The sequence below is a fragment of the Hydra viridissima genome, unplaced genomic scaffold (assembly GCF_058129835.1).
Source record: "Hydra viridissima isolate aposymbiotic clone 2 unplaced genomic scaffold, HvirCarnegie_v1 scaffold_9, whole genome shotgun sequence".
NCBI lineage: Eukaryota > Metazoa > Cnidaria > Hydrozoa > Anthoathecata > Hydridae > Hydra > Hydra viridissima.
In genome coordinates, this window is record NW_028324308.1 from 17,102,501 (window position 1) to 17,111,789 (window position 9,289).

The following is a 9,289-nucleotide window of genomic DNA, read 5'->3' on the forward strand; positions in this document are numbered from 1 at the left end:
GGTTATCCTTTTAAAGACGCATTCTTTACATATGACTTACTTATTGTACTTGAAAATAAGTACCTTGCAGATCAGCTCATTAAGAATAAGCTAGAAAAAAAGCAAGAAATAAAGTTATGTTTCTGCCAATCTTTATTATTGCGGAAAACTCTGTATGCACACATTTATTGTACGCAGCATAGAATTAGACAGGGCATCTGTTTTGTTATAACAAAACTTGAAAGTAAAGAATGGAGCAGATAATCTAGCAACCATGCTGCAATACTATTTTAACCACATTTTTGTAAAATTTGTATCATGTAAGGAGCAATTTTCAAATTATTTGCATTAGAAAATAAAAAATGGACTGTCGTTTATTTTTTGGACCTTAGTGTAGTGAATAAGAAAACCTTTCGAGAAATGAAATTATCTTCCGATAAAGGGCCACAGCTATACAGAGTGTGATTAAGACATTAATCAACCAGAAGGTTCAAGCAAATACACCAGAAAGGTGAATAGAAGGTTTATACTCCTGTTGTAAGAAATCATTACAATCTCAAATCATCAAGATAGATCTGAACATATTCCTAAATATTTCAAAACAAATTGAGTTAAAATTGCTAACATTTCTATCTTCATCAAAATAAATGATGCAAATAGAAATTTGTTTACAAATTTAACTCAACTTAAATAGTACTTTTAAGTTAAGATTTTAATTACCCGAAAAAGCCACCTATATGGGGTGATAGTGGACACATGTAGGTGTCCAGAAATAGGAGTTTTGAAACCCATTTATTTCGTCCGAGAAAAAAAAATCACTTTTAAGTTGAAAATTTCCCAATTTTTTTACTGTTTCGATTATTTACTAAACAAACCATAAAATTGAAATGGGTCATTGGAACTTCATGAAATTTTATGGTGTTGTACCTATATAGTATGGCTATCAATGTATAAAATTTCATGCAGATGTCTTGCTTGGTTATAAGGTTATAGACCAAAACGTTTTGCAAAATCATACATTTTGACAGTGTTGGTACCAAAAGTTTTTAGTTTTGGTAAAAAATCTTTGTCTGATTGACCTGAATTTTTGGTGTTTATACTCTACGGGTTATAAGCAACAAGTTTTATCAACACTGTTTCGGAATTAGGACCATTTGATGAAAAACTGTGGCCACAAAATCATTTAAAACCACAAAATCTCCTCATAATATGGATTATTCAATTTTTGAGTGAAATGACGAAATCTGGGGAAAATTTTTGAAGTATTTGCTACCCTGAGCAGTTATCTATGTAAAATATAATGAAATTCATGTACACATAACACAATTGGGGGGGGGGGGGGGGGGGGGGCGGGTTTTAGCAAAATAAGTAGATTTTAAAATAGTAAATTTTTTAAGTAATTCGCCCTTTTCATTATGTCCGTATGAATTTTATTCAGAAAAACCATTACAGAGGCCGTAAAAATTGAGCTATCGAGTAAAAAATTGAACCCAATGTGAGCAATAGACTAAGGAACATTCGTGTAAATTTTGGTTGAAATCTGACGGGTAGTTTTTGACAGAGACAACTTTTACCGAAAAAAGAAACGTACAGCATTCCCTATTTTTTTGTTTAAGCGGATTTTACATGTTAATCCATAAAAAAATCACTTGTTATTGTTTTCAAAACTTGCATTTTATTGCATTTGGAATTAATTTCTTTCTTCAACAAAACTACAATTATCAAGGTAAGATTCTTTTTTTTACATTTTCAACTTCTGAGGAAAGTTTTTGGTCTATGATGTTTAAGATGGAAATGTTTTTTAGCGGAAAAAGTAGGAAGCGGTAAAAAGGTATTGTATTTTATTGAATAATGTGCGCACTTTTATTACAAAAAAATGATATCAAAGAAAAAGGTGCACACTTTAAAAATAATATTTATTTAATAGATGTGTTCCATATTTATTGTTAAAAAAGTTCAGTGTGCACTATGCTCATATGCAAAGTATACTATATAAAATACTGTAAGATGACAAGTGGGTAAATGAACTAAAAGGAGAGTAGATATGAAAATAGTTTGCTTTTATATCAAAACTATTTTAATCGTAATAAATATATTTTAAAGCTCTGAAATTAAATTATTTTAAATTTTGTGATAAAGCATTGCTTAAATTTTAGACCAATCTCCAAATAAAAGGTTCACCCTCACTCTTGTGACCGTCCATATTTCTGCATACAGGTAAGGTTTCGATTCGTTTCAATTGCATATATTGTCAATAACATCAATTATATTTTGGCTTATAAGTCTACAAACTTTTGCCTGTGTTTTTTTTAATTCTTTCCATTTGCACAACTAAGAGATAGTTTAAATTTCAAGACTGATAAAACTATTTGAATACTGTTGCATTTACAGGAGACTAAGCAATTTCTCACAATGCCAAATTATGCAAGAGGTCACGAGGAGAACAGAAAAATTGTCTGTCTAACTTGCCTTAAAAAGTGCACCAGGCAAATAACATCATTCCAAGCGGAGCATTTGTCAAAAATCTATGGCATCAACTTTGACTTGGGTGATGCAAGAGTGCCTCAAGGAATATGTGATACATGCCGAACAATCATAAAGTAGCGAAATGAAGGCAAAGAAGTTGTTCTACCATCACTGTATGACTTCAAGTCCATCCGTGTCAGATTGGAAATTCGTGGCGAAAACTGTGACTGTCCCATCTGCAGGATTGGGCGTCTAAAGCTGAATGAGAAACATCCGCTGTATGTTTCTCGAGCTGATGAGAAAGGGCCCACTGTGTGCTGCAACAATTGTCTGAGTCCCATCGGGAAAGGCTTTCCACACAATTGTAACCAATCCACATTTCGTGAAAACCTCAAAGGGCTAGGTGCTCAAGATGAGAAAGTTGCAGAGCAGATTGCTGCAAAGGTGATTGCAACCAAAACAGCTTCACCAAAAGGCACTGTAAGGCTATCAAAACCATCTGGAGGACCACCTCTTCCTGCGACTCCAGGTGCTTCATTTAATAATGAATACCTCAAGTAATGTTACATTGACACGACAAATATTTTTATTCAAGAAGCATTTTTCTCCTCAATAATTTAGTAATTGGAAAAATGTTTCATAAGCCAATTTGTAAATACAGGGCCAAGTGGAGCTATACCAAAAATCATCTCTTCTGCTTTAAAGATACAAGGCATAGTCAATGTTCAGCTCAACATAGATTTATCTAATGTGGGAATGATGAAATAGGCAAGAGTAGTAAACCAGACTTCAGGCACAAAGCTTGTTGAGCCGAATTTCAACAAACATTTTCTGGCTGCTGTTCGAAAACTGAGTGATTTTTTCACCCACTCAAATATAAAGTTCTGATTGTTTCTGATTGGTTCTGATGCAAAAGGTGAAACTGGTTCAAACCACACTGTTGCCCACTGTAAAAACATCACTGACCTTATCGGTACAATCAGCACATCTCAAAATGTTTCAACTGAGCGAATTACAAAAATCGGAATCGATGGTGGCAAGGGATTTCTGAAGTTTTGTTTGGGAGTCATTGACGGAGCCACAAAAGAGTCCAAACCTAAAAAGCGTCTCTTGACTGACAGGGTTGCAAAAGATATGGCTGTAAAGCGCCAGATGCTTGTGGCAGTTGCAGAAGAGCTTCCCGAAACTTATGAGAATGTCCGCCAAATTTGGTCGTTCATTCAAGTCAATAGAGTGAAAGCCACTGTTGCTTATGACTTGAAACTGACCAACATTCTCTGTGGGCTTCAAGCTCACTCAAGTTCTCACCCTTGCTCTTGGTTTAGCATTGATTTCACAAATCTAGAGAAGGCTGGAGCCTTGAGAACACTTGGGTCACTCAGAAAAAGCTATAAAAGCTTCTTGAGTGCAGGGAGCATTCTTGCCAAGTCAAAACACACCGGCAATTTTGTCCATCCACCTATCCTCAGCGGAGCCGATGATACTCTCATTCTGGACAGTTTGCCTCCACCGGAATTGCATCTTTTGCTTGGAGTTGTTAACCACATTTTTCAGAAGATGAAAAGTGTATTGGCCCGAAAAATGGCCAACTTCTCTTAACATGAAACTGAGCCCCTATCATGGAGGCATGTTTGAAGGAAACGATTGTCGCAAACTTCTTCGGAATGTGGATAGGCTTCAACAGTTGGCAGAAGCTGAGTCAGGTTTCCAAGTTTTTGGGTTCATCGAAGCCCTTAGGAAGTTTGATGCTGTAGTGAAAAGCTGCTTTTGGATCAGACCTTGAGGATGACTTTTTGGACAAAATCCAACAATATCAAGACTCATACCTTGCCATCCCGAATGCTAGTGTTACACCCAAGATCCATATGGTGTTTCACCACATCAAAGACTTTGTGAGCCGCCACATGTCACCACTTGGAATTTACAGTGAATAGGTAGTTGAAGCAGCTCATCAAGACTTTTCTCATCATTGGCAACGATACAAACGACTCTCATCTCATCCAGAATACGCTCTTAGACTTAAAAACTGACTTGTGGACTACAACAGCAAGCACCTTTAATAGTCTTACTCTGCCAAAAATGCCACATTTTATAATTCTAAAATTGTGCAGCTTATTTTAGAACTGTTTAATTAAATTAGAAAGTAGGTGTTTCTTGAATCAAGAAAAAAATCCTAAATTGTGATTGAGAGTAAATTGTTAAGTTATCAATTTAAAGAAGAAAATAAAATTCTCGAGTTAAAAGCTTGGACCTCTAATATTTGAGTTTTCTTACCTGATTAAAATTCAAGTTTTATTGCAACTAAAAGTTTTTTTCCGCTTTGAACCTTTACTAAAGCCCCAAGGTGCATGAAGAAGAAGCCTTAAAATTAACTTATTGGGCAAAACCCCCCAATTTGTGTTATGTATACATGCATCCCATTATATTTTACAATCTAATTTTATTTTTTAGTTTTTCATGCAAAAAAAGCCATGGTTACTTATAGCTTTTCCGTTTTGAACCTATACTAATGCATAGAAAATGTACACGAAAAAGGCCTATTTTATGAAAATGTAAAAACTGACCTAAAAGTTACAATTTTTTGATAATTTTCAATAAGCTCTAAAATTTTTTATATTGATTGGTGCTCAGGGTAGCAAAAAATGCAAAATGAACCCCTCAGTTGGTCATTTTCATTGAAAATTGATTTGCCAACTTTATAAGGAAATTTTGGGGCTCGAAATGATTTTTTGGCCACAGTTTTTCAACAATGGTCCTAATTCCAAAACAGTGTTGATAAAACTTGTTGCTTATAACCCGTAGAGTATGCACACCAAAAATTCAGGTCAATCAGACAAAAATTTTTCACCAAAACTAAAAACTTTTGGTACCAACACTGTCAAAATATATGATTTTGCAAAACGTTTTGGCCTATAACTTTATAACCAAGCAAGACATGAAATTTTATACATTGATAGCCATACTATATAGGTACAACACCATAAAATTTCATGAAGTTCCAATGACCCATTTCAATTTTATGGTTTGTTTAGTAAATAATCGAAACAGTAAAAAAATTGGGAAATTTTCAACTTAAAAGTGATTTTTTTTTCTCGGACGAAATAAATGGGTTTCAAAACTCCTATTTCTGGACACCTACATGTGTCCACTATCACCCCATATAGGTGGCTTTTTCGGGTAAGCTAGAAGGGCACTATCCCCAAAAATATCAACTGTGACAAGCGAACTTGAAATTTCATGTTCACTTTTTGTATTCGGAACCATGGGCTTATAAGATTTGAACCATGGACGTATAAGAGATGGACGTGAAACTCATTGTTTTACATTAAAGAGGCCGCAAAATTCAGCGAGCCATGCAAGTTTTCTGTCGTGAATAACGTTTTCAAGATGCAATTAGCGTGTGTGTAGGTGTTAATGTATGTATGTGCTAATGTGTGTAGGTGTCAATGTATATAATTGTTGACTTATCAAATGTGTCAAAATAACGTGGTTGTAAAACTGTGTAAAAAGGGAGTGTAGATCGTAAAATGTATGATTCGCAGTCAGATTGAAAAAATGTTATCAAGTTCATAAAGAAAACAGTGTTTCTTTTGTGTCTCAGGGAAAGTCTAAATAATTCCCCACATTCCGACAAACTCTAAATTTTCATCCGTCAACAAAAACATCCATTAAAATGGCTGCCCACAGTTTTAAAACAGAAACTCTGATCACGTGTATTAGTTTAAACTTTTACACACTGATCTCAAAATATAACTGGATAGCGAATTCTATTGTTTTTTAAAAATAAAATTGAAGCCAAAATTGGCCTCCCAAGATAGCGGCAATCAGAACTTTTAGCGATGACCGATGTACATTTTATAAGGCCTTACAGAAATATGAAAGAAAAACTAGACTACTAAAATAAATTTTTAAAAAGTTTAAATAAATGAAATGGTTTTAAAAAAAATTAGAAAAAGAAATTATTAACTTAAATGTTAAAGTTCAAAATATTCGAAATAATCTTTAAGTATAATTTACGATAAAATTAATATTTATGCATAATTTATGCACCTTTTAATTCTTATTTACCCAATGCAGTCAAAATCTTTGAATAATTTAATGAACAAGCTTCTCATATGTTTGACTTAGCTATAACTGATGACCATTTACTTTCACTTAATAACCTTATTTATTACATGATATGATATGATATGATACATACATATACATACATACATACATACATACATACATACATACATACATACATACATACATACATACATACATACATACATACATACAAACATACATACATACATACATACATACATACATACATACATACATACATACATACATACATACAACTATTTGTATATTAAAATTCTATACAACCAAATAACTCTAAAGCATAAAAAATATCTTATCTTAAAAAGAAACTCAGCTGCCTCCCATGCTGTTGCGTTATTAACCTTCTAACACACAGCATTGGGTAGTGAAGAACTAAAAGGTAAATAAATTATATGACAAATACTAATTATTTCAAATTTGAGATTTATGCACAAGCAAACAAATACTTTTTCTTCACCACTATTAAACAAATTAAATTTAAAAAAACGAAAATTGAAGTTTGCACATGTTTATTGACGCAATCAACGTTATGAACATGTATGATGTTAAAGAAGAAAAAGAATTTTTATTTTATTATAATTATTCTAAATAACAAAAAACAGAAAGTTAATATAGAACAAGTTATTGTAAGAATATATTTTATTAAATAAAAATATATATATGTAATATTAATAAACTTATGTAAATATGAAATATTCCGCTATTTTTATAAAAAAATCTGTGTAAAACAAAAAAAGTTGATTTTTATTTGAAACATATATATTTATCAATATTTTTGAAAAAAACTTGATCATCATCAGTTTTTTAATTTTCATATACACGTTCGTTTATTTAGACACCATCTTTGGAGGCCAAAAATTTCCCGTAAACGCTGACCAGTAATATTTCGAAATCATTGCTTTTTATATCATTTGTTTAATAAGACTGTTCAGGATAAAGTAACTACTTCGCGTGTTGACAAATTACTAGACAAATTACACCAATATAAAGGAAATTCGTTGTCGGCACGAACAGATTTTCATCATTTTTTCAAGATGAACATTTGTAAATTTGTGAACCTTTTTCGTGTAAACAAGGTTCCGTCAATGATAAAATAGACCTGTAATGATAATTTTAAAATAACTAAAAAAAGTATTGCCAAATATAAAAAAGCCTAAACAAAATTTTTTGTTAAGGTTTAGTTTCATTCATCTGCTTGGTCCTTCATTCACCAGCCTTAATTTTGTGTATTTTTTTAGTATTTTTTTGCGATGTCATCATTTTTTGCCTCGACTACTCTATAAGCTCCATAATATATATTCCACTGTGCATTATTTTTTAGTAGATGTATTTTCTAATGGGCTTTTTTATAATTCATTTGATAATGCAAAACCTTCTAAAAAGTTATTCAAATTTATAACTCTCTTGCAAAATGCGGCCAGATATTTCATGTTTTCGTTTTTCATATTTCATATCTTATTTCATTTGTCATCAAAGGCACATAATAACCCATTTGTTTTTGCCAAATAAAAATCAGTTTATATATAGCTGGTAAATCATGTTATGTTAATATTAAATACTTAGTTATTCTTGCGGTTTGGCATAAATTGGCTTTGCTAAATTTTTTAAAACTGTGACAAATTTTTATTTCTTTATTGTATTTATATTCTTTTTATAAGTTATTTATCCTTAACTGTATATATTTCTGTTATTAAACATAAAAATAGAAAATTCTATGACATTCATAAACTAGAAGTCTACAGCAATATAGTAGATGGAGTAGTTCCCTGAACATGAAACCAATATGCGCTAGATAGTTACTAAACTAGTTGATATTTTGTATTGTTTATTACATCTCTAGTTATACATGTACTAAAATAGTTAAGTAAATGATCTCAATTTCTATATTATCATCAGCGTTATTTCTTAAAATAATAAGAATATCTAGCTATATAAAAATAAGCTAAAAAAAGTGATTCTATTGCTGTTATCTTGAATAACTAAAAGGAAGTTGATGTGACTGGTTAGACGAGACCAAGACTTTTCGACGAATCCGACAGACTTTAATATAATTTAATTTCTATTGTTTAAAACAAAAGATTTGTAACTATGCGCAACGAGCATGGTTCGCAAAAAAAAAAAAAAAAAAAAAAAAACAATATTATTGTACGTCCATCTCTTATACGTCCATTATTGAACATTATGCAAGAAGCAAACTTAGACTGAAATCAAACTTGAATAACGAGAGTTGTTGAAATTTCAAGCCATTTTTTAAATGACCAATCTTGAAGTCAAATTTGAAAAAAAAAAACAAACAAAAAACAAACCATTATCTTTTTATAGATGCGTACAAAACTTTATTACCATACAACTTACTAGAACCTTTGCAAATATGAAAATCAGATTTTACCAAGCAAAAGTAGTTACTTAAGTTTATTGACGTAACTAATTTAGGACGTTATATTGCGAAAGTTTGTTTGTCAATGAATTCATTACAGAAAACTTTTTAACATCATTGTGAAAACGTGTTTTTTTAAACATCCTGTAAGTCTTATGTAATGATTCAATGTCATATATTATGAGCCAATAAGTCATATATTATAATGCCATTATAAATGCTTATTAGCAGTTTGAAATGTCGAACATCCTAGCATTACAAAATCCTAACGACTAATTAAGATCTTATACTTTCAAGATAATTATTGTCTAATTGTAATCTTGTACCAAAACCACTGTCACAGTATTGTTTTAC

General features: G+C 31.6%; 1 long non-coding RNA gene and 1 pseudogene across 1 annotated transcript in view; one reads left to right on the top strand and one right to left on the bottom strand.

The window, feature by feature from the left end:
* Positions 1-86, bottom strand: part of LOC149884328 (uncharacterized) — a 2,230-nt gene extending 2,144 nt beyond the window's left edge. Inside the window, exon 1 of the long non-coding RNA XR_016455987.1 lies at positions 1-86. This exon is cut by the window's left edge and continues 70 nt beyond it. This is a non-coding gene — a long non-coding RNA (uncharacterized LOC149884328).
* Positions 1-9,289, top strand: part of LOC149884326 (uncharacterized) — a 395,582-nt pseudogene that overhangs the window by 11,828 nt on the left and 374,465 nt on the right.